Here is a 24,817-nt window from a genome sequence, read left to right as displayed (position 1 = left end):
ACTGAATGGGCAAAAGCTGGAAGCATTCCCCTTTGAAAACTGGCACAAGACAAGGATGCAACTCTCTTACCACTCCTATTCAACATAGTATTAGAAGTTCTGGCCAGGGCAATTGGGCAAGAGAGATAAATAAAGGGTATTCAAATAGAAAGAGAGGAAGTAAAATTATCTCTGTTTGCAGATGACATGATTGTATATTTAGAAAACCCCATCATCTCAGCATAAAATCTCATTAAGCTGATAAGCAAAATATCAGGATACAAAATTAATGTGAAAAAATTACAAGCATTCCTATACACCAATAATAGACAAACAGAGAGCCAAATCATAAGTGAACTCTCATTCACAATTGCTACAAAGACAATGAAATACCTAGCAATTTAATTTACAAGGGATGTGAAGGAGCACTACATGAGAATTAAAACCACTACTTAAGGAAATAAGAGAGAACACAAAGAAATGGAAAAAGCATTCCATGCTCAGTAGAATCAATATTGTTAAAATGGCCATACTGCCCACCAAATTTGTACATGCAATGCTATCCCCATCAAGCTACCATTGACTTTCTTCACAGAATTGGAAAAAGCTACTTTAAATTTCATATGGAACCAAAAAACTGGCCATATAGCCAAGACAATTTTTAAACAAAAAGAACGAAGCTAGAGACTTCATGCTACCTGACTTCAAACTATACTTTGAGGCTACAGTAACCAAAACAGCATGGTACTGGTACCAAAAAAGATATATAGACCATGGAACAAGACAGAGGCTCAGAAATAATGCTACACATCTACAACCATCTGCAAGCCTGACAAAAATAAGCCGGGGGAAAGGATTTCCTATTTAATAAATGATGGTTGGAAAACTGGCTAGCCATATGCAGAAAACTGAAACTGGAACCCTTCCTTATACCTTACACAAAAATTAACTCAAGATGGATTAAAGACTTAAATGTCAAGATGGATTGAAGACTTAAATGTAAGACCTAAAACCATAAAAACCCTAGAAGAAAACCTAGGCAGTACCATTCAGGACATAGGCATGGGCAAAGACTTCATGACTAAAACACCAAAAGCAATGGCAACAAAAGCCAAAATTGACAAATGGGATCTAATTAAACTAAATAGCTTCTGCACAGCAAAATAAACTATCTTCAGAGTGAACAGGCTACATACAAAATGGGAGAAAATTTTTGCAATCTGTCTGACAAAGGGCTAGTATCTAGAATCTACAAGAAACTTAAACAAATTTACAAGAAAAAAATCAAAAAGTGAGCAAAAGATATGAATGGACACTTCTCAAAAGCAGACATTTATGTGGCCAAGAAGCATATGAAAAAAAGCTCATTATCACGGATCATTAGAGAAATGCAAATCAAAAGCACAATGAGATACCATTTCACACCCGTTAGAATGGCAATCATTTAAAAAATCAGGAAACAACAGATGCTGGAGAGGATGTGGTGAAATAGTGCTTTTACACGGTTGGTGGGAGTGTAAATTAGTTGTGGTGGAAGTGTAAATTACTTGTGGAAGACAGTGTGGTGATTCCTCAAGGATCTGGACCAGAAATACCATTTGACCCAGCAATCCCATTACTGTGTATATACCCAAAGAATTATAAATCATTTTACTATAAAGACACATGCACACGTGTGTTTATTGCAGCACTGTTCACAATAACAAAGACTTGGAACCAACCCAAATGCCCATCAATGATAGACTGGATAAAGAAAATATGGCACATATATTCCATGGAATACTATGCAGCCATAAAAAGGATGAGTTCATGTCCTTTGCAGGGACATGGATGAAGCTGGAAACCATCTTTCTCAGCAAACTAACACAGGAACAGAAAACCAAACACCATTCATTCTTACTCGTAAGTGGGAGTTCAACAGTGAGAACACATGGACATAGAGAGGGGACCATCACACACTGGGGCCTTTTGGGGGGTGGGGGTCTAGAGGAGGAATGGGTTGATGGGTGCAGCAAACCACCATGGCAAGTGTATAGCTATGTAACAAACCTGCATGTTATGCACATGTAACCCAGAACTTAAAGTATAATAAAAAAAACACATATAGTTGGATAGAATGAATAAGAGCTACTACTTCATAGCACAACAGGCTAACTACAATCAACCATAGTTTATTATACATTTAAAAATAACTATAAGAGCATAATTGGAATATTTGTAACACAAAGAAATGATAAATGCTTGAAGTGAAAGATACTCCATTTACCCTAATGTGATCATTATGCATTGCATGCCTGTATCAAAATAGCTCATGTACCCCATAAATATGCACACCTGCTATGGTACCTGTAAAAAATATAAGTTTTTAAAAGTGAAAAAAAAATGGAAGGAATTTATCAATGTGTATTGTACATTTATATTCTCTAAGGTTCCTGTTGATTTCTGAATGATACAATCTCACACCTCCCCAATGTTAAAGCAGTAACTTTACTATTTTCAAATATGGTGTGGTAGGTGAATTCCAACAGTGCCTCCATGATCTCTGTCCCCTGTCTTATATCTGTAACTGTTTACATTATATGGCAAAGATGATGGATTTGGTTATATTTCATGGCAATGGTGAATGAATTTTGAAAACACAGTTAAGGTCCCGAAGTAGTTGAATTTACTCAAAAAGAAGAAGATCCTGGGTGGACCTCATTTAATCATGTAAATTCTATAAAAGAGAGTCTAGATGTGAGAGACAATATTTTACTGACCTTGAAGCAGAAAACAGCCATGTTATATACTGCAAATGAAGAAGGGAAGGCTCTGGAAGGTGAGGGTCTTAGCCTCACAACCATAGGAGGTGAATTCTGCCAACAAGCATGGGAGCTTAAAAGAGGACCCCAAAGCCTCAGAAGACACATTAACCCCATCTGACACCTTGCTTACAACCTGTGAGATCTCAAAGAAGGGACCCAGCTCATCTGTGCTCAGACTTCTAGCCCACGGAAACTGTGAATTAAGAAATACCATGTTTTGAGCTGCTAAATTGGTGGCAATTTGTTACACAGCCATAGGCGACTAGAACATAAAATCAGAGCTGATGCACTGTAAAGCTTGCCAATTTATATGGAAATTATATACATATACACACATACAGTTTATATATATTCACACATGCATGCACCTCTCCCTAATTTAGCAGCAGCATCTCTGACTTAGAGTTTTAATTGCAAAACTTTAACTGAAGTTGCGGAGTCATTCTACCAAAGTTATGAAAGAACATATTTTTAGGAAAATTACCCCCTTGTATCCCCCACCACTACAAAAAAAAAGGCAAGCATGGTGACACACAGCTGTAGTCCCAGCTACTTGGGAGGCTGAGGCAGGAGAATCACTTGAACCCAGGAGGCAGAGGTTGCAGTGACCCTAGATTGCACCACTACACTCCAGCCTGGGCAACAGAGCAAGAATCTGTCTCGAAAAAAGAAAAAAAGATCCTAATGATTAAGAATTTATAATTTCAGGGGGAAAAAGTTGGCATTAAAACTTAAAAGTTTGGTGTTTATTTGTCAAAAGTAAGAGACGAGTTTAAGTGGAAATTGGCCTACAGAATCTGTAAAATATAAATCATATGGTGTAATGTTAATATTTCAACTTTCTGCCTCAAAAATTTTATAGATATAACGGTCAACTATACCCTTTTCCCATCAAATTTTAATATACAAAATGAAGTTGCATAATAGAAACACAATTCTCAATTGACACTTTATAAGAAAAATACATAAAATATCCACAGTAATTTTTGTGTTAAATTTTTAAGATTTTATAATTAGTCAGGTATGATTCCTAAGTCTCCGTCACTTTACAGATGAATAAAATCTGTATTTTTCAGGCTCTTGGGCACATTGTGTAAGAGCAAAGAAACCTAGTGAATCATGCCTTCAGAGTTTTGAAGTAGCACATACGCAATATTGCTACATGGTTTATGCAATTTCAACACATTACACAAATGGAATTATGATTTCTTTCTAACTCAGTTTGTCCTTAAGGTTTCATTTCTACATCAGTGATATATTAGAAAACTCCTCTAGGCAATAAATACACACAGGATGAGTTGTAATTTTCCATTTCTAAAGTAATATGTTTGGTAACTGTCAGTGTCCCCAGATCAATTTGGATGTCCATAGGGAAAGTATTTATTTGCAAATTAAACATAAATAACCTACATTGTATGCATACACTTTAGATTTCCTTGTGAGGATGTTCAAGTAACTATTACTAAACCATTGTCACTTTCTTTCTAAAGATAATCATTTCTTTGGTTTGAGGTATAAGTTGATGGTCCTCATTGTGCTCTTCATTAAATGTAAACCTTTGAATTGAACATATATCATTTATTTCAGCTTCAATAGGACAGAGATACCTGCAGCAAGAGGTTACTAGGAAGATCAGATGTGGCTGAAGGAGTTTGCCAACTATGAACCCATACACAAACCAGAGTTGTCTTTTACTTTATTATAATACATAACAACCAAACATGTATTTTTCCCTCTGGGAACTACATTTAATAATACATTTCTCATAATTTTCTATTTTTGCTGGTGTTATACACTGCCTTTAGGACACCTTCGTGAAGCCTTCCTTGCCCTCATCACTCTTCTTCTCACTCCAACCTTTTTTATAAAAAGGCATGCCTTCTTTGGTCAGTAGTGTACCATAGACCTTTATAACTTTAGGCTGATACTTAACTATACATATTTGTTTATTTCTGTCTCCTTTACTGGACTATCCCTTTTTCAGAGCAGGAACAGTGTCTGGTATGTGATTTGTTTTGTTAAAATCCAGCAGAGTACATAATGTATAGCTATCATTCAATAAAGTATTTTTGATGTTATCCTTTGATAAAGGAATCTATTAATAAATGAGTGAATAATGAAAATTTTAGCAGTCAGATCTAAGCAAAAATTATATATATGCGTCTTCTTTCATAGATTTCTTTCTGAAAGAAATGTTGATATTAAAACAACGAAGTGCTCTTGAGTACATGAGAAAAGATTTGAAACATGTTTCTACTTTAGAAAGTTTAAGAGTTTCTTCTGAGGTGAAAAGGGAGATGGCTGGATATTTTAGCAGTAGAGGTGGGGGTAGTATCATTTCTTAAGTCTGACCTCAGGTTTAACTTGTGATCCTAATGTTAATCATTGTTACATCTTATAAGACATAAGCTTCATACCTCATAAATTTAGTTAGCTTGTTTCCACTATCCAGAGCCATGTTAAATAAAGAACAGTTTCACAAAGCATATATTTCTAGAGAGTCCTTTCTGCACCTTTTTTCAAATTACATTTCTTGTCATTCTAGGTACCTTTCATGAGGTAGCTGCCACGAAACCCTAAAAAATAATTATGTAGATGTTCGAGTCAGTAAATGGTCTGTTTCTCCTTCAGTCAACCAAGTACGTGAATAAAACTGTTCCCTTTTACCCATTTGTATAATGATTAGATTATAGTATCAGTTCAAACAAAGAAACGGATGTCCTAGGAACTGGTTATACAAATACATTATTTCTTCTCTTTGAAATGAGTAGAGGGAAAGGGAACTAATAATAAAACATGACATTATTGCCTACCCGCTAAAGTAAGCCTGGAATTTTAAAGTCTTCCAACGGTGGTCTCGATGGTGAAATATAGCTGCCTTTCAAAATGCTAGAGGAACAGACGTCCTCATATTTTTTTAAGTTGCTTCATAAGACCTTCATGTGTTGTATTTTTCAGTTGAAATCTTTTATGCTTTATATTTATCTAATAGGCCTATTCACAAATGAAGAATATATGAGGGGAAAGATGACTATCACTTCATAACAAGACATTGAGATAAACTATCCTAAATTACGCAGGCTTCCCAATGCATATGGCCTTTTCATTCATGGCTTTTCTATTCAAATATCAAAGTGCTTCAAGTGGCTTTGATGACATACTTATGAATTCATGAAAGTGTTTTTCATAATCTGCTCACCTTTGGTGCTTAGAGGTTATGCAGATTGCTTTTACTTGCTTGGCTGGAAAAGAAGAGCTCTGAGTGGGATGCAGTTGCTTAACACTTCCAGTTTCTTATATTCTTTTCAGAAACTTGCTGGAACTCTCTACCCAAACTTCAGGCAATGGTGAGAATAAGTGTCAAATATTATTATGTCTGGAGTATAACTACTAATTTTTGTTTCGACTGCATAGTACATATAAAAACCTTGGAACATTTCCAGTTATCTTCACTATCATTTAGTCCTTAAAACCCAGAACAGACATTTAAAATGAAAAAAAAAAAAAAAAATCGCCATTATACTGAGGCTGCAGATGCAAGTTGGCATCGTCAGAAGATGAATACTTGTAGCCTTCACTGGCAACCTGACCAGATATATTCTGTATAATTAAATAACGGAGCAGTTTAAAAAATAAAATTACAACATCTTGGGTGATCCTTTGTGAATAATGGGGTAAGCAGAAGAGAGAAAAAATTCCAAATGTGATTAGCAGTTGGTCTTCATGAGAAATTTTCTCCACCTCTAATTTGGCTTTTCTGAAAAGCTTTAATGAATACTTTCCTCAGTGATACTATTTGTTTTAAATATCACTGTGGACTCTTTGCAGTGTTATTACCATATGAAGACGACACGTCGGCGAACTTTATCAAATACCATGCAGCTTTTGGCATGCCGTGCCTATGTAACTCACTTGAGCCTTCTTGTCCAACTTTGCAGGGATCTTTGCGTAAATGTTAAGGTTACTGCAATTCCAAAAAGAAACGAATTTTCAGAGACTTGCTTTATGAAGAAGACGACTGTGGAGAAAGCAGGAAATATTAGTCCATCAGGCAAAGTGAAAGACAAAGTAGTTTAACTTGTTGGTTTGTTTGCTGAAACTCAAAAGTAAATATACTGTAGCTCAAAGTGTTCCATTTTTATCCGCCTGCTGCAGTAATGGCTGTGTTACTTCGGGGCTTCTACTTCAATAATTGATCAGGGTTTGTATAGCACTGGCTAAGAGCAAAAATAAGAGTGTTGCTTTGAACAAACTGCTGCAATGTTATAGCATTAGGCACAGAAACAAGATTCAGGAAATATAGATATAGAAGAAACAGGAAAAAGATGGATACATTGGGTGGTAAATACTGCTTCAGGCTAGAAAGTAATGAGAATTTTTCCGTAGAGAGTTTTGACCTGCTATTCAAAAATTGTTTCTTGTCTTAATAAATCCTAAAAGTGTAATTTACTTGCAAGAGGGAAAGAACAAAGGCACCAAAATTCTTTTGATAACAACCCTTGTTAAGGTTGATAAGTTGGGTTTCAAATGTGTGAAGAAAAATGTGTGACAGTTTGTTTTAAGGTGACAACCTAAGTGTTCAGATACTTCCATCTTATGCTACTTATCGAGCAGTATCCCAGTTGAAGCTCCCCTTGTACATTTGCAGGATAGACCATACTGAAGTGTTAGGAGCTGAATGAGTCTAGAAAATATAGTTATATTTATTAGAAAATCAACAACCACAGATCACTATAATTTTTCTTAAGCTGGTAAAAATAAGAGTTTCTTTTTTCTGTTTGGTTCTAATTTCTGTTTTAGTCTAAATAAGGAGAACAAATCCTTATAGAAAATACTTTTTTATTCTCAACACGAAGTTTTCAAAAAGAAAATGGCTATTATATGCTTTATTTTATTCTGGATTTAGTCTTACATGACCCACAAATGTATCCATTGTTTGATGCCAACTGTTGCAGGCATATATGTGTCATTTCAGCCAATTTTTAAAGTTAAATTTAATCTAAATTTAAGATCCATGCCACTCAAATACTATAACCTGCTGCTGTGGTATGGCAATGGTGATAACATGTAAAGCATGATTGCCAAACTTTAATAGTAGTGTAGGAAGAAACTGCAGTATAAAATAATGTGATATTTTTTCTTTATGCGGCATATTCCAAGAAGTTATTTCTTTTATGCCTAATCACCATAAAGAAGATTAAGCACTTAAATATTTCATACTAAAGAATAAGCAAAGAAGTATCTAAAATATATGCTCATATTTATATATGCCCTGCAAAATACAACTGGTAACTAGATTTATCCCAAATAATTGCTTCAGATCTCAACTTTGCATATGCACATATTACTGTAATTAAAAGGCAAACATTGGGATGAGAATTTGGTGATCAGGACTAGCTTTTTCCATAGTGAGTTCTTAGAATGTTCATTGAGCTCATGATCAAAGGAGTTTGGGAAACATCGAGCAAAATAAGATAAATAGATATCTTTACTGAGAATTTCTCAGGGCATTTAATATGCTTAGGGCCTGGAGTTCAGTGTTCCCAAACATATCTGATTATTAACATTTTTATTCAGAATCCCAAGGGACCACTGCGTACTGAAACATACTCTGAGAAATACTGATCTTGACCTATATCAGCAACAAATCTGATTAGCTGTGCTATTCCCAGTATATTTCACAAGAATGGAAAATCCTCTTGAAAATTATTATAGTGATACAGTACTGTTTGAAGTAAAAATGGGAAAATTATTTTATATGCTGAGTCAAAGAAGTTGAGTAGACTCTAACCAGCTAAAGGGTGTCTGTGGGCAGCAGTCCCCACACTTGGATGATTTTTTTTTTTTTTTTGGATTCCACAAATTTCTTTATGGCACACACTTTTGGAATTTCCCAAGGAAGTGAAATCATAAATACTAAATGTTTAAATGCCACGGAAATGTTCAAAGGGATTGGAACTCTTCTATTCATCCAGTGTATGCTTATGCCAAGCAATAACCCAGGAAGAAAGGGCATGAAGCTGAATCTGTGTTTAGGGGTATAACTATCTACAGAGAAAAGACAGACAGAAAAGCAAGTCACTCAGGGGTATAACTACCTGCACAGAAAAGACAGACAAAAAGCAAGTCACTCAGTGTGTTAAGGACGATGGTGTCAGGTGAAACCATAGAGTCCCGTAGGTGTGTGTGGTAGGAGTTTGAGTAAATTACCCAGACTGGGAAAAGCCAATGGTCACATTTGAGATGGTTCATGAAGGACTTGAAGGGATTATTCAGGCAGAGGAAATACACTCCAAGAAGATAGGATGACAAGCACACAGGCACAAGTGTGGGGAAAATCGTAGTATGTTTCATGAGTTATGAAAATTCCAGGGGAGAAAGGAAGCTGGAATAGTAAGTGAAAATAATGATAGAGTTTTTATTTATTTTTTATTATTTTTAGTTTTATTTTTTTGAAACATGGGTCTCACCACATCACCCGGGCTAGAGTGCAGGGGTGTGATCTATGCTAACTGTGCCTTGACCTCACAAGCTTAAGCAATCCTCCTGCCTCTGCATCCCCAGTAGCTGGGACTACGGGAGCACAGAAGCATATCACGCATCTGGTTAATTTTTGTATTTTTTGTACAGACAAGATTTTGCCACATTGCTCAGCCTGGAGTTTTTAAATGTTATGACACAGACTTGGATGTTTTCTCCTGGGCAATAGAGGAAACACTGAAGGATGTACATCTCAAAGGGGAGAGGCATATGAGTGATAGAGAAAAAGCCAGAGATGAATACTAAAATCTGTGTTTTCTGATGTGCTTGAATGTATAAGAACATGACCAGTTTAGAAATAAGTTTGGAGAGTTGAAAACTTGTCAACTAACAAAATATACAGAGGGCAGTTGGTCCTTGTTATGACATTGAAAGACAAAATAATTCATTATTAGGTGATTTTACTCTATATCACTGATTTTCAAATTACTTTTAGCCTCTGAATACTTTGCTCATGGATTCCACAGTTAAAAAAAATGCAGTGATAAAGCAGGCATGGCTGTATTTGATTGGTGACGATGTGGGTATCAAAGGCCCCAGGCAACTACCCTGTGTTGTCTTTCCACATAGCTTCTTTCTTTCCCAGGCCCAGGTGGGCCCTAGGAGAGGAGGCAGAGTTTGAAAATCATTCAATATTGAGAAGTCATCTATTTGACCAAACATGCTAACAAGACTATTTTGTGTTCGAAGAAGACTTTCTGCTTTCTTTTTAAATTATTTTCACATTTTGGTTTTATTTCTTCCCTCATTAATATTTATTGAGAACATGCTATATGCCAGGCCCTAGGCTGGGCACTGTAAAAACAGTGGTGATCATGGATAAGATTCCTATCACCAAGGGGTTTACAGGCTGTAGGGAAGAGGGCCATAGATAGGTATGAAGCTGCCACTGTGCAGTGTTTCAGGGGATGGAAGAGGGTGGAAAAGGAACCCCCAAGGCATGCAGGTAATCTGGTCAAGGAGCCAGAGGGAGGGGGTTTTCAGTGAGGTGGAATGGGCAAAAGGCAGAGCTTGGATAGGTGGGGAGGTAAGGGGTTGAAAGTGAACTCCAGACTGAGTGAAGAGAGTGTGCAAAAGTCCTGTGAAGATGGTGAAAATGGTCTATTTGAGGAATTTTCAACTTGCTTATCTAGCTGAACAGAGCGGAGAGTAGGGGAAGATAGGAGGCTGGGGAGGTTGTGGGGGAAGGGGCCAGATTGCAGTTTTGAAGGCTCAGTTAAAACGTTCATATTTATTTGAAGTTCAGTGGGAAGCCATGAGATGACTCAAGGCAGTGCAGCATGATGTTGTTTTTTGACATGTGGCATTGTTTCTATAGCTTGAATGTGACTAATTTGTCAAATTTTGTATTACATTCCAGATTCAGGGATTTTGCCTACCTAGGCTTCTGCATTACATTTGGGAAAAAGCTACTTAAATGGAAATATATAAAGTCATTACTCTGAAGGTCTCTCTTCTGTTATTTGACAACTTGATGCAAAATTAGCTGTACAATACCTTCTTTTCTGGGACTTTTAGGAATTTAACACATTCTGGAGTTCCCTTTTAGGTTTTCATACTTCTAAGATAATAGTATTTATTTTCAGAATAACTCCAGGTCAACTAAATTCAGCAATGACTGGCAAAATATCAAATATTTTAAAAAGAGAGATAGAGTAGAAGGTGTGCTGCTTATACGATAGCAAAATCCTACCAAAACACTAGAAGGTAGAAAGCCATTGACCTATGATAATTAACTTGCAGGGGAAAACACAGCATTAAATTAATTGCTCAGCTGGAAATTATTTAGTAATTCTCTGATTTTTAAATCCCCAGTGTTTTCTTCTTGACATAGTACTGTTAGACATCTTAAAATATAAATTTTGGAGGGCATTTCTCCACCCTTTTACTTCTAGTTCTCAAATGTTCCTTAATGTGTCTAGTAACCGTAATAAACACTTATTGAGCACTTAAGATATGGTGAGAATTAATCTAAGTCTTACATGTTCTATCTCATTTTCTCCTTACAATTGCTTCCATGAAGTTGGAGTGCTATTATTATTCTTTGAGAGGCTTTAGAAGAGATAACTTACTTACTCAGGAGTATCCCAGTGAGTAAGTGGCTGAGTAGAGGTTTAACCCAAGAAGTCCAATCAAAGCACGGTGATTAAGTACTGTAGTAACCTGCCTTGAAAGTAAATAAACACAGAGCTGTATCTTTCATGGTAGCTAGCAAATTTCTAACATGTGCACAGAAGAAGAAAAGAACTAGTACCTTCAACTCATGTGGATCAATTCAGTGGTTCTTTGTATTGTAAGGAAAATTGTTGTCAAGGAGCAAAACTATTTATCTCAGATCAGAATTTGTTAGTGCAAGCCTATGTGACATTAAAGTACAATGCGTAAAAGGCATCCACAATTTCTCGAACAAATGCAATCTGGATCCTACATTTGGTTACATGATGGGATGTAGGAAATGAAAAGAAGGCATTGTACAGCTAATTTAATGTTAAATTCTTAAATAATAAGAGTAGAGACACTATCAGAATAATGACTTCGTATATTTCCATTTAACTAGCTTTTTCTTGAACACTGCTTACAGTGATATCAGACAAACCAAAACTTCACTGTAAGGTGTGACTTTTGACCCAGATTTCTATCAGGGAAAAGAAAGTACACAAAACCTGTGCCCTAATGCCCTAGAGTCAGACTGCCTGGTTCAAATTCTTCTTCAGTTCTTTCATAGCTTAGTTATCCTTTACAGGCTATTCAACCTTTCTGTATCTCAATTTGTTTATAAAATTAGAACAGTACCTCTGTCACTTGTTGATGAAAATCCGGGGTTCCAAAATTCATGTTCTTTTCACTATGCCATTCTAGATAATAGAAAACAAGAAAGAGCACCATAACAAGCAATAAATATGAGGTAATGTGTTCTCTGTTGGGGATAGCTATCCATTTTTTTCATAAATATTGATTGAATGACCATTATATGTCAGACTTGATTCTAAAGGATATGCTCCTTAAATGTCATGTGAACTTCTAATATTTAATTAAAGAGCAGGAAAGAGCCTGTTGTTTTTGTTGCTGTTGTTGAGTGTTGTGGAGGGTTGGGTAGTGAAAATGATAACTGAGCTAGAATATGTGACCTTGGTGGTAGGCATAGGCCTCCCAGGTTGGTGCCCTTGAGCAAGTCTCTTTTCTTTACTCCTGAGTACTCAATTTCTTATCTCTAAAAAAAAAAAAAAGACTAGGTAACATACTGAGCCAAATATTATTCACAAATATAGGGTCAGATTTACAAATTTTTGATAGATATAGGTTACAGAAATGAGATATAATAGGGTAGCAAAGATGAATTATAGGAAGAGTGGGTAATACTTCTCATCAGAAACATCAAGCAAACCTACAAAAAGAGATGCTGTGGCTACAAAGACAGATTATGTTATATTCCAGACAATCTTGGGTGCCAGGAAAGGAGTCTGGAATTAGTCTACCGGCAACAAGGCCACCAAAACAAGCCAGTTCCTACTTATTTCTCCCATGTCATCAAACATGAAGCCCAGACCTCTGTCCATTTCATTAAAATTATATTAGATTTTGTCTTGCTTCTCCATGGTGCCTATGGTTTTGTCTACTAACAATCTATGACTAAGATTCTCAAGTAATGCATTATATGTGATCGCATAAAATAGCACACTATACTTTAAAATGCAGCCAGAGATTGTATTCAGCATCATCGTTGTAATTTGTATTTATAGTATTGAAGCTAATCCTGTGTATCACTTACTATGTGAAACTCTCTAGAGAATATTTTGGGTGTTCTCATACAACTTTTTAGATGGCCCATAAATCAGCAAGGGTCTTCTTTCAACAAACCAGTCATTTTATCCCTTCTTGATTTCTAAACGTTTCAAACTCACATAACCCAAAGTTAGTGTTCTTTCTTTCTCTTTGAAAACTACAGTCAGTATGTTTAAAACATACTGCTCCTATATAGAGAAGCAACACATATATGACAAAGATAAAAAAACAGAACTATTTCATTTCTTATATCCAAAGAGAGTGGGACATTTTGTGATTAGGGCAGATACCTGCCAGGCTGCGCTTTCTGTACTTTTGTTTTACTTATTGGAATAATGGTTTCAGTTGCAGAACCAAGAGAACTGAGACAGGTTGGAAACTTTTCAGGGGGAGAGAGACCAATAATAAACCAGAGGGAAGAGGCTGAAAGAAAAAAAGAGTCTGTGGGTGCTGAGTTTTATGTGATAGTGTTGAGAAATTTTGAAGGAATGAATGGGATAATCTTAACATGTGCCACACTGTACAAGATATTGGTACAGAGTTCAGGAAAGATTTCGAAGGTTTTCTCTGACTTAGTAATATAATTTTAATTTGCTGCCTATTATAGCTGATTTTACCCTAATTTTTTTTTTTTTTTGAGATGGAGTTTCGCTCTTGTTACCCAGGCTGGAGTGCAATGGCGCGATCTCAGCTCACCGCAACCTCCGCCTCCTGGGTTCAGGCAATTCTCCTGCCTCAGCCTCCAGAGTAGCTGGGATTACAGGCATGCGCCACCATGCCCAGCTAATTTTTTGTATTTTTAGTAGAGACGGGGTTTCACCATGTTGACCAGGATGGTCTCAATCTCTTGACCTCGTGTTCCACCTGCCTCGGCCTCCCAAAGTGCTGGGATTACAGGCTTGAACCACCACGCCCAGCCTACCCTAAATTTTTAGTGGTAGATTTTTTTTCTTTTTTTAAATTTTAAAAGAAAGTAATTACTTTTTATGGGCAAGCAGTGTGCAAGCACCTTATTCGAGTTGATCATAAACCACAAATCTGGCAACTTCTAAACTGGAAAACTCAGGGTGGCATTAAGGGCAGATATTGCTGGAATGTTGATTGTCATAACAGAGCTCATCAATAGGCTCACTTTTCTGAAAGAATACAACTTTGGTGGCAAGATTCGTTCGTCTGTTCATATGATGAAACCCTAACACTAATGAAACGAGTTGGGGCGTTCAATGGGGAAGCACACTTGCTGAAAAAATATTTTTCTTTTTCTGTTTTTCTGAACTTTGACTTGGCAGTGCTAAATTAAAAAATGCTAAGTGGAAACTATACTTGGAAAAAATAGAAACTGATCTAATAAATCAGAATACTGAAATGTTCACTGTCAGCTGACCAATATAAAAGAGGTAGCCTTTTGTTTTTACACTTTTGGGAGTGTTTATTCTTTTATTTGACTTATTTTGTCCATGCATGATGTGTTTTCTAAAAATGGCAGAGAAATTCCCTCCTCTCTTCTCTATGAACACATAGAAGCCTGCGGGTCCTGCTTTTGTGGTCCTGTCACATCATCCTTTAAATATGGTATTTATTTACCTCTCCAGCATCCCTTCTTTCAGAAGTTCATTGAGAGGATGAATTATATCCCCTTTTTTATTCATTTTCATTATCTTAGAATAGCCCCTGAACCATAGCCTCCTCATAAAATCACTCTTCAAGACATAGTTATATTTAAATTGAGATCTTTCACATTATTCACTGCTGTTATAAAAATATTAGGGAAGATTTTATTGATATAACAATTTTATACGGGAAGTTAACAGATTGTCCTGAAGTTTGTAGCAATATGCAAGGTTTTCTCTGGATAAATAATGCCTTTAAACGCACTCCTAATACATTTTCTGGAAACGATTTGGAAATAATATATAATCTGTTTGTCACAGCTTCAGATTCCCCATGTCGTCTTCTTTCCTTTCTGGTTTTGGTTATGCTTAAAGTCACATGTGCATTTGAAAACAAAAGAACAAGGAATTCTACGCCAAATTTCATCTCACCAAACTCTCCTTTTTCCCCTACTCATGTAAGTTCCTAAAATTTCTTTCTTACTCTGCATTAATGCTGAATTACAACAAATAGAATGTCTCCCAGTGATTTCCAGCCAAAGATATTACATATCTGTTTCCCTTTCTGTTTATTTAATAAACTCAGTAGACCCACATTGCCCTAACCAGAGTCACAGAACCATCATTAAAATTTTATTTCACAAATAAAATTTAGAATTTCACAAAATACTGATTTTCTTAACTCTCAGCAATTCTGCTGCTTAAATATTTCAAAATATGAGATGTTTTGAGTAGGATGATGTAAAAAGTTACATTGTTTCAAACTTGAAGTCGTTTTAATCATTAAAAATAAATATAAACCCCTATTTTATATTTGGCTTACCCAAAATTCTTCACAATGCCCATTCATTAATGGTAGAATTGGAGACAACTCCATATTTATGTTTTCAAATACCAGAAGACTTATTGCAAGCTATTGAAGTGCAGAATTTTACCCATTGTACATAATGACATGACAGACAATTATGATGATTTGGAGATTCATAAAAGTTGAAAGCTATATCCTAAGTATCAACAGATACTTTCTGGACTTTTCATGGGATCATGGGTATTGCTAATGTTTTGTCAAAAAGAAAAAAGAACACTCATAAAAGAAGTTTATATGTCTAGAAAGGCAGGACAGTACAGTCTTTGGAAGGAAAAAATACTCATCTAGCAGTCTAATATTTCATAAGAAAAAGAAGTGCCTCGAATAGATAAGATGATTTACTTTTTATGCTATTAATATAGCCTTAATAAAGGGATTTTAATGTGAATATGCCATGATTGTTCTCGCCTGTATGGCAATAGAGTAATTTGACTACTTACAGGGTAGTCATCCAGACACATGATGATTCTTCAGTGTTATTATATAAGTAATTGCATTTTAAAGGCTATACGCTTTATAGGGTCTTATGTCTAGCACTGAAGTTCCAAAAGGCAAAAATAAATTATAACATTCCAACTGTCACTCTGACAACCTTTAAGTTTGCATAGAATTATTTCTTGATAAGTCCCAGACTCCATCTATTTACTTATTTCCTGTGTGTCAGAAATTATGCTGTGCTCTGGATGAGGCAAAATAGTATAACACCTTCAGTAGCATGAGTCCTATCATGCATATAAGACCCATTGTGAATATATGAAAACTAGATATATTTTCTTAAAATCTCTATTCTTATGGGCTGTTCCCTAATAATAATATCGACAATATTAATCACCTCTTCTAATACCACACACTTTCCTTCCTTGTTTTAATATTCTTTTTTTAGTACTTAACACTACCTAACTGTGTGTGTGTGTGTGTGTGTGTGTGTGTAATTTAGTTGTATTTTTTTAGTTGTATTATTTTGCAACTTGAGGGTAAAATTTAATGAGATTACAAATTTTATCTATTTTTGTTCAGTGGTGTGTTCTCAATACCTGCAACCTGATGCAAGCTTGATAAGTATTTTAGAGTGAATGAAGATGGTATGATTAGTAGTAGGGTGAACTTTTACAGTGATGTGACAGCACAAATGGTAGCGCCCGTGCTCATTAAAGTTTTTACAGGAAAACTACATTTAATCTGAGTTTTCATGTATAAGTAGGAGCTCACCATAGGGAAAAGGCAGCATGGAGACAGGCTATTTCAGGGAGAGAGAAGAGCATCTACAGAGCATGAGGATGTATGCTGAAAAATGGCAGGCAGTTCTAGAATAGAGAATAAAGGCAACAGGTGTTAAGGAAATTTGGCAGGGGGCGGGGTGCTCAGAAAGTGTCAGAGACGAAGGTTACTGCAAGAAGATCAGAAAACAGGTAGAGATTGGACTAAGAATCTTTCATATCTTGGTTAGAAGTTTAAATTTCAGCCTTGCAGCAATGAGTAATCTTTGAAGGATTTTCTGCAAGGCAGTGGAAAGATCAGATTTGCCCTTGAAAGATCACTGTGTTGGCAGTGTGGAGGATGGATAGAAACTCGATATTTGTTGAGTTAATGAATGATTTCTCAACGTTTCTTTAGACCTTACAATTTGGTGATTCTTCAAGCTTTACTATAAATATTGACAGATTGAGAAAATAAATAACTCTGAGTGATGGAGCAGCTCTAGTGAGGAAGACAAGATTGCACCCAATTTTTCAGGGCATTAAAATTGGGGAGCTTTCTCTCAGCTTCTTACTATTTCTGCAACTATTCCTATCATTACGCTAATCTAGCTTACTCATTAATAATCTATTTTCTCTGAAAATCTTTAACTGTCTTAAACAGAAGCTTTCTACTTTAAAAACAAAAACAATTTTTGACTTTTTGCTGTCTGCCAAAATTGATTTGCTACAAATCGAGTTTAGCTATGCACTTCTTATTCATTATGGAAAGTAGTTAATGCAGATTTAAATATCAGCACTCCCCACCACAGATAAAAACAAACTTACATAAAAAACAGATTGTCAGGCAGGCTTTGAGGAGTCTCTGATGTACACACATTCAGAATGATTACTTGTTCCAGATTCCCTTCAATAACACACCTCTTATTCTCTCACCTACTCCAATACATTGGGAATTAGGTCTTGAATGAAAAATAATTTTCTCAGATGGTCGTTTGAATGTGGTTAGCATCTTTAACCCTGAGTAGAAAAGTAGTATAGGCAATTTGGTAATCATTTTTTCAAAGCCTCATGTAACGCATTTATCAAGAACAGAAATTAAGTGTAGATCCTCTCTAAACTGCTATTTGTATGTAAATATCAACAAGTTTTTTTAAAGATATATGAATTGCTTAATTAAAAAAATGCTTTTGACCTAAGTCTTCAGTTATAAAATTATTTACTCAAGGCACAGTTTAGGTAGCAGTGTAATAGAGTATGTATTAAGGAAGTACTGACCTAATTTTCTTTAAATAAATTTTTTCTCTGCTCAGATTATATGAATCAGCTTTGGTACCATGTAAAAAAAAACCTCATTTTTCATTAATGAAATAATATTTTGTGTAAACTCAGGCATAAATTATTTACAAATGTATACTATGTTAGTAAATTCTGACCATCCCATGGAAAAGTTGAGAATATTATGCAGCCCATCGCTTTAAAAGGACATTGTATCACATTTATTCATTTTGCACATTTTTTACTGGATGCCTCGTAGATGTCAGGCAGAGAGGAGTGATGACCAGCAAGATCCCTTCTGTGACAGCACTTGCACTTAAGTAAAAAGAGGAGAAAGGCAATAAACAAATAAACAAGTAAACTACAAGGAATATCACATAGTCAAAAGGGCTTTGCTGAAAACAGAACTAATGAGGAAGGCTGCAGGGCTGCTCTGCAGGGCTCTTAAGTGGTCAGAAAATCGTTGCTGAGAAGACAGGACTTGAAGTTGATCTCTGATTTTCTCAGAGGGCCTTTCTTACTTCAACAAGGTGTGATTCAACAATAACAGTAACAAATCACACCAGCAGTTCAAAGGTTTGGGTTGATCATTTACCACATTTTTAAACTTTATACTGTTAATATTTTAGAGGCACCCACATTATTATTAGTAAGTGGATTTATTTTCAATCTCATTTCCTAGTAATGTGATTTAAAACTATCTTTAAAAAAGAGGGAATTATGGTTTCAGTAGTTAAAATTATTTTACAGGTTTGGAACATGTGAAATCAGAGAAGAGCTACAATTAGCCTAAGCCAGTATCAGTTCAAGCTTCCCCCACATGGTTTTACTAATACCCTTCAAATTCTGACTTCTGCCATTCCAGCCATATGTCTCTTTAAGCAGATACACTCTGTAGTGCCAAAGTGTGTCAAGGACATCACTAGGTTACCAAAATCATTTTTATGTGCAACTTCTTGCAATATTCCAAAGTCCTCTTCCACCTGAACCCCACCCCAACCCCTAAAATATAATTTTAATAACACACATTAAAATGTCATGCTGATAATAAACTCAGAGATATATTACAGGGAATCTGTCTGTATTTTTTTTTTTTTTTACGCTTTTGGCACTAACATAATGGCGTAAGCACATGGACTCACACACATTGCCTAAATTCCTTTTATTTTATTTCTTTGCAGGTTTTGTGTACAGAGTAGTGCAAAAATTTGTAATTATATTATTCAGTGCATAAATGTTAAAGAGCTAGGATGCTAGGAATTTGAATTTGTGTTTGCAATATATACTAAGAGAATAGAATTGTACATATATGTGATGTGGCTTTTCAGATTCTGATTGCAGTTTTATCACCATATTATCTTGTGTTGCTGCTGGGGAAAGCAACAAACAGTGGCTTTTGCCATCTCAGTGAACAGAGATCTCTGGAAATTGCACCTGTTCATTATGTGAGAAATCCTTCTGTGGGCAGAGAGGAGGGATTCAGTTTTATTCTCAAACTGTTGCCTAATTCTTATAACTTGTGCATATTTTTTGAGTCATGATTGTACAATCTGCTACCCATTTTGGGATAAAAACACTATTGAAATTGAGCATACTAACTTTAACTGAGCTGCATTTTTTATGAATCAGGTTGTAAAGTTGACTACCACAATACAGTCATGTCCTGTACAAATTAGTACACACACACACACACACAACTAACACACTCACAAACACACCAGGGAGAGCATTTTGTTAAACACTTGGAAACTCATTATTCTTCCAAAATAAAGAGTTAATTTTTTTTCTTTACTGCTCTTTCCATCTTTGAAACACCATGAGTCACGGTGTTTCCCATTTAACAAACACCACGGATACTTTATTGTCTGAGAGGCTTCCATGTACTGCAGTAAATTTGAATTGGATATATTATGTCCAAATTGACAGTAGTGATTAAGCCAAAAATAAGTGCATTTTCCTTTAAATGTTAGCTGCCGCATCAAGTAACATTCCCTACATTATGCTATACTGAAACAAGTCAGTCGGCACAGACCAAAATGTTGATGGATATACAGCAGATCAAAAAGAGGAGAATCATTTTGAAGTGCTCGCTATCTGTCTGAGACGATAGGCTTCTGAATTTGTACCTCTTTGCAAAAAGAGACTTCACATTATTTTGTCAGTTTGTTTCAATTTAAGAGGTGTTGAAAATTGGTATTCATTTTTTTGATATAACCCTTAAATTGTACAATTTAAGAAAACTGACTGAAAGAGATAAATTAAATGGGTAGAAATATTTTCAAATCAAAGACCAACTGACATATATAAAAATGATGTATGTTTCTTACATGGTCCACAGGGAGATTTCTGCAGGCTTGCTATGATCTCTACAATTTGCTTCAGGGCAAACTAGATTCTGGGATATTCTATTATCCCTTTGGTCTGTTTATCATGGAAACTGATGTACAAATCGAGAGTTCTTTTTGGTCTCTTTCTTTCTATATGGTTGGAACTGGTAAGAATTCACTTATCTCATGTCCTCACCTTCGGTAAAGTGCTACAGAAGAGTTCAGTGACCAGTAATCAATTATTATTGAGAAGCAATCAATTGCTAATTTCCATAATTATGCACATCTAAACACTATGAACAAGAAAGAGAAACAAAGCTGCACTCCCAGCATTGCCTTGTTAGCAGTATTTTGTTAACACAGGCTCTAAAAAAAGCTGCCGCAGCTGGTACCACAAATGTGTTTCCAGTATTCAGGCCATCAACGTGATTCGTCGCTAAATGTATAGAATCAGCTTCTTGCTAAAAACTACAATTACAGGTGATATACAGATTGAAATCACAGGGCTGGTTTGTCGAAGAAAATTGTCCTAATGATGGGTTTTCGGATGGGGAATGCAGCTCTTTTCTTTCTCTGTGATGGGTTGTGAAGGCAGCTGCACCTGCCTCTATGCTGTATTCTGCCGCACTTAATGATATCTGATGATATCATTAGGCAAAGTGTTCATAAACAGATGTTGAGCCTGTGCCTAAATGCTGTCAGATGAGCGGTTGCTGGCCTGAAACAGTATTATTTATATAGAACATTTACGTTTGTTATGTTAATAACCCCACTATTAGCTCTCTGGATGTTGCGTTAGGAATGTAAATGTAGTTAATATGAATAACAACCTCTTTACTCTTTGTGCTGCAGTTGAGTATAACTTTTAGGCTTTGGGAGAGAAACAAAGATACCCCCACCAAGTCCTTTTGACTTCATGATTTTTTTTTTTTTGGCACCATTTGCAATTTTGATCAGAAGATAAATGGTAAGAATCCTAGGACAGATGTTAAATATTAGAACTTGATTTTCTTCCTGGTTCATAATTTTGAGAGATTCTGATATCTGTGAGTTATTTTGTGTGAGCCTAGTTTGTTACCCTAATATATCAGAGTGGTGATCATGGACACTCAATTGACAAGTATCCATTTCAACTAGAAAGTCCTAAACAAGCTGTCAGATATGGACCCATTTTTGTTCCAGCTCTTTTACTGACACCATCACAGTTTTCCTCTCTAACCTATTGGGACACTAAGGTTATAAGTCACAGTCATTTTTGACATATTTGTATTGGTGATTTAGGCAATACCTTGATGTCATACAATGCCTCAAAATGTCACATGACAATTACTGCATGTGCATTTAAGCCAAAGTTGAATTTTATGTCTCATAGTTAATTCATGCAGAGTAAGTTATGTAAATTCTGACAGTCATCAAATGCGCACTATTTCTCTGAAATACTGTTCTACTGTGATAGCAACATTATTTTTTTTGAAAGTGCCTTTGTCATTCTTTATGATTTTTTTAACTCTTTCAGAAATTTTCAGTACTGAAAAATTGCACTTGCCTATTTTCCCGACTAGAAAAACTGTTATTTTGAATTGTTAATGAAGAATAAAACCAAACAGTGTTAAACTGGTGCTTCATTACAACGATAATTAGAAGTTAGGGTGATTTTTGAAGTGTCAGTCTCATCTCAAAGCTTATGAAATCATTCACGTTGCTTAAAGTGGTAAAGGTGTCTATGTGTGTTGGTCTGTAGGTGTGAGCAGCAAACTACAGGTACATGTTTACATGTGTGATTTCTCTCATTCCCTCTTACACCTAAAGATAGTGTTATCTATGATTTTAAATAATTAGAATGGAATTTCAATGATGACAGTTTTTCCCATGCTTCCACTACCTGTCATTTCAATTCTGATCTTCTAGAAGATGCTGAAAACTCCAGATTCTTTTTATATGGAGATTTACTACCACTTTTCCAAATAAAGAAATGGGAAAAGTAAATTAAGTCAGAGGGTGTTCTATTCTATATGAATCGCTTCCTGACTACGACGTTTACGTAGAGTAGATTTTTAAAAATCTGTAACTGTTTGATAAGAGAAATTTGGATACTGGAAGGAATGAAATAACTCCTAACATCCTGAACAACACATACAAATATAAAACGTCGAAGGACTCTGATGACATATCAAGTTATTTAGACCTTCCAAAGTCTATTTTGACATTGTTGGAAGTTGTTGAGAAGAAACGTGAGGATTGCCTTTTTATTTGTTCATCTAGTCAACACTTAGGAAAGCCAGCCAATAAAAATGTTCATTCTGAACTTGGAAATTTAGATTGATTTGAGTGAGCAGATAAAAGGAACTGCTGAAAGCATCAACTATTGTTGAAACAAGATCAATTCATCAAAGTCTATTTAAGAGGCATGGAAGCCCACCACTATCTCCAAGAAGTCTTTATTTCCTGTCTTCAGTGTCAGTAATTCTGACCAGTTCCTTAGGATGAATACCTATCCATGACATTTATTAATTCACTTTCATTCTTAAAGATGGAAAGTGATGCAATCATTTTAACTTGTAATTTTCTAAAATATTTCAGCTTCTTAGGTTGAAATTAGGTGAGGGTCACTTTGCAAGTGAAGACATCTCTGCTGAGGCCAATTGGTATATTCTTTTTTTAAATATATATTTGTATTTCCCTAGATAACTAAACTTTTATATAAATTGTTTGATGCATAATAAATATCTTTTGTATTGGTGTGATGACATTGTTAACCGATGTGCAGGGATTGTTGCTTTTCCTGTGTCCCACAACAAACTCCAGAGTCCAAGTGTAAAGCAATAAAGCAATGAATAAATCTGAAATCAAGCAATGTGAATTTCAGCCTTAGCTACGAACCCACTGTGTATGGCTGAACAAGTGCATTACCTTTCAGGGCCTCAATTTCCCTTCTATTATATATTTATGCTACCTTACTTGCTTGCTTCTTGAAGGATATGCATACGGATGATAAAATATTAAGATCTGTAGAAGAAGAATGGTTTATGAGTCCACCATTTCAATTTAAACTTAGTGGCAGTTAGTTAAAATATAACAGTCCTTTTTAACAACACATTAAAATAAACACATTACAAAATATCTCCTTGCAATGATAGCAATAATATTATCATTTTTATTATTTCTATTATTTTATTAATTTTTTGCTTATGCCCCAAAAATGAAGAGAGTATATAAAAATATGTTTCACCATCACAAAACACATTTATTTTTGGATTATCTTCTCTCAGTGAAAACTACTTTAGGTCTATATGTATTCAGGTTTATAATTAGTTTAATTTTCAGCATGTTTTAAAAAGTGTACCTTTGATTCACTGATACAGCACTGTGTGCCTCCCGTATGTATTCTAAGTGGAACGACCAGGGATTTTTATCCTTTGCCTGAGTTTCAACATCTGTAATAGATTTCATGTAGAACTCTATACTCATGAATATAAGAAAACTTTTTGCCTTTAAAATTAAAGCTAGTATCTTCAAGATGGATCATAACTCGTTTTATATCAAAGAAAAGTTGAAAACTGCCTAGAGGATGCTAATCCATTTATTATTTTATTTTATTATTTATTTTTCCGATATATGAAATAATATGTTTTGTGGTAAGATGGCTTCAAGGAGCAAATAGAAAATATGAAATATTTAGTCAAGTGTCTCTGTTCTCTTTATGTATCTTACTAGTCTTCATTAAAATATCTATTATAGTATATAAGTAAAGCCAGTTTGAAAGTCTGGGGCTTATATTGCACCCAGAAGGTCATCTAGGTCTCTATGAGAGAAAGCTGGAGTTGTAAAGGAAGTAGACATGCTGTAGCTGTGAAAGTTAAACGTTTTGGAATGGATTCAGTACACACCAATTATGCTTTTGACAATAATAAGTGCAAAATATTATGTGCATGAATATGAATTCCTGATTGTTATTTAGTATGTATAAGGACTACTAGTCTATTCTTACCATTTTGTGTTGGTCTTTCAGTCTAAAATAGCCATAAGCAGTCAACTAATAATAAGTATATCTTGAAGGATTATTGTGATTGATATGTTTTTGACAAGGCACATTCTTCTACTGGGTGCTTTAATATTATCAGGGAATTGTCCAGCAAATAACTGTAGATCTCAAAGCTCATTTACACCTGGAAAGGAGGAGAAGGGGGAAAAGGGGAGAGAGGAAGTGAGACTACTAAATTTCTGGATATAACACCATTAATCAGATTTCACCTTCATTAAGCAAAATGCTTATATGGACAAAATATATTTGCCATGATGAATAGAATTTGCCCTAGGTGGTCAGAGTTACCAGTTTCTTGGGTTCATTTCTTCTACAGGAATGGCTTTTTAACCTGGGGGGATATGTGATGCCTATGGTAGTGGCCCAAATTTGGGCAACTGTAATTATGTT

The 24,817-nt window shown here is 35.4% G+C and overlaps 1 protein-coding gene and 1 long non-coding RNA gene across 3 annotated transcripts in view; one reads left to right on the top strand and one right to left on the bottom strand.

Annotated features, from left to right (window-relative positions):
- Positions 1–24,817, top strand: part of ARHGAP15 (Rho GTPase activating protein 15) — a 660,617-nt gene that overhangs the window by 203,661 nt on the left and 432,139 nt on the right. The window lies entirely within an intron of this gene.
- LOC128932386 (uncharacterized) overlaps positions 23,544–24,817 on the bottom strand; it is a 35,901-nt gene continuing 34,627 nt past the window's right edge. Inside the window, exon 3 of the long non-coding RNA XR_008482172.2 lies at positions 23,544–24,551. This is a non-coding gene — a long non-coding RNA (uncharacterized LOC128932386). The remainder of the gene's footprint in view (positions 24,552–24,817) is intronic.

Source organism: Callithrix jacchus, chromosome 6 (assembly GCF_049354715.1).
Source record: "Callithrix jacchus isolate 240 chromosome 6, calJac240_pri, whole genome shotgun sequence".
NCBI lineage: Eukaryota > Metazoa > Chordata > Mammalia > Primates > Cebidae > Callithrix > Callithrix jacchus.
The sequence above is the reverse complement of the archived record's forward strand: the minus strand, read 5'-3'. Positions and strand labels throughout refer to the sequence as shown.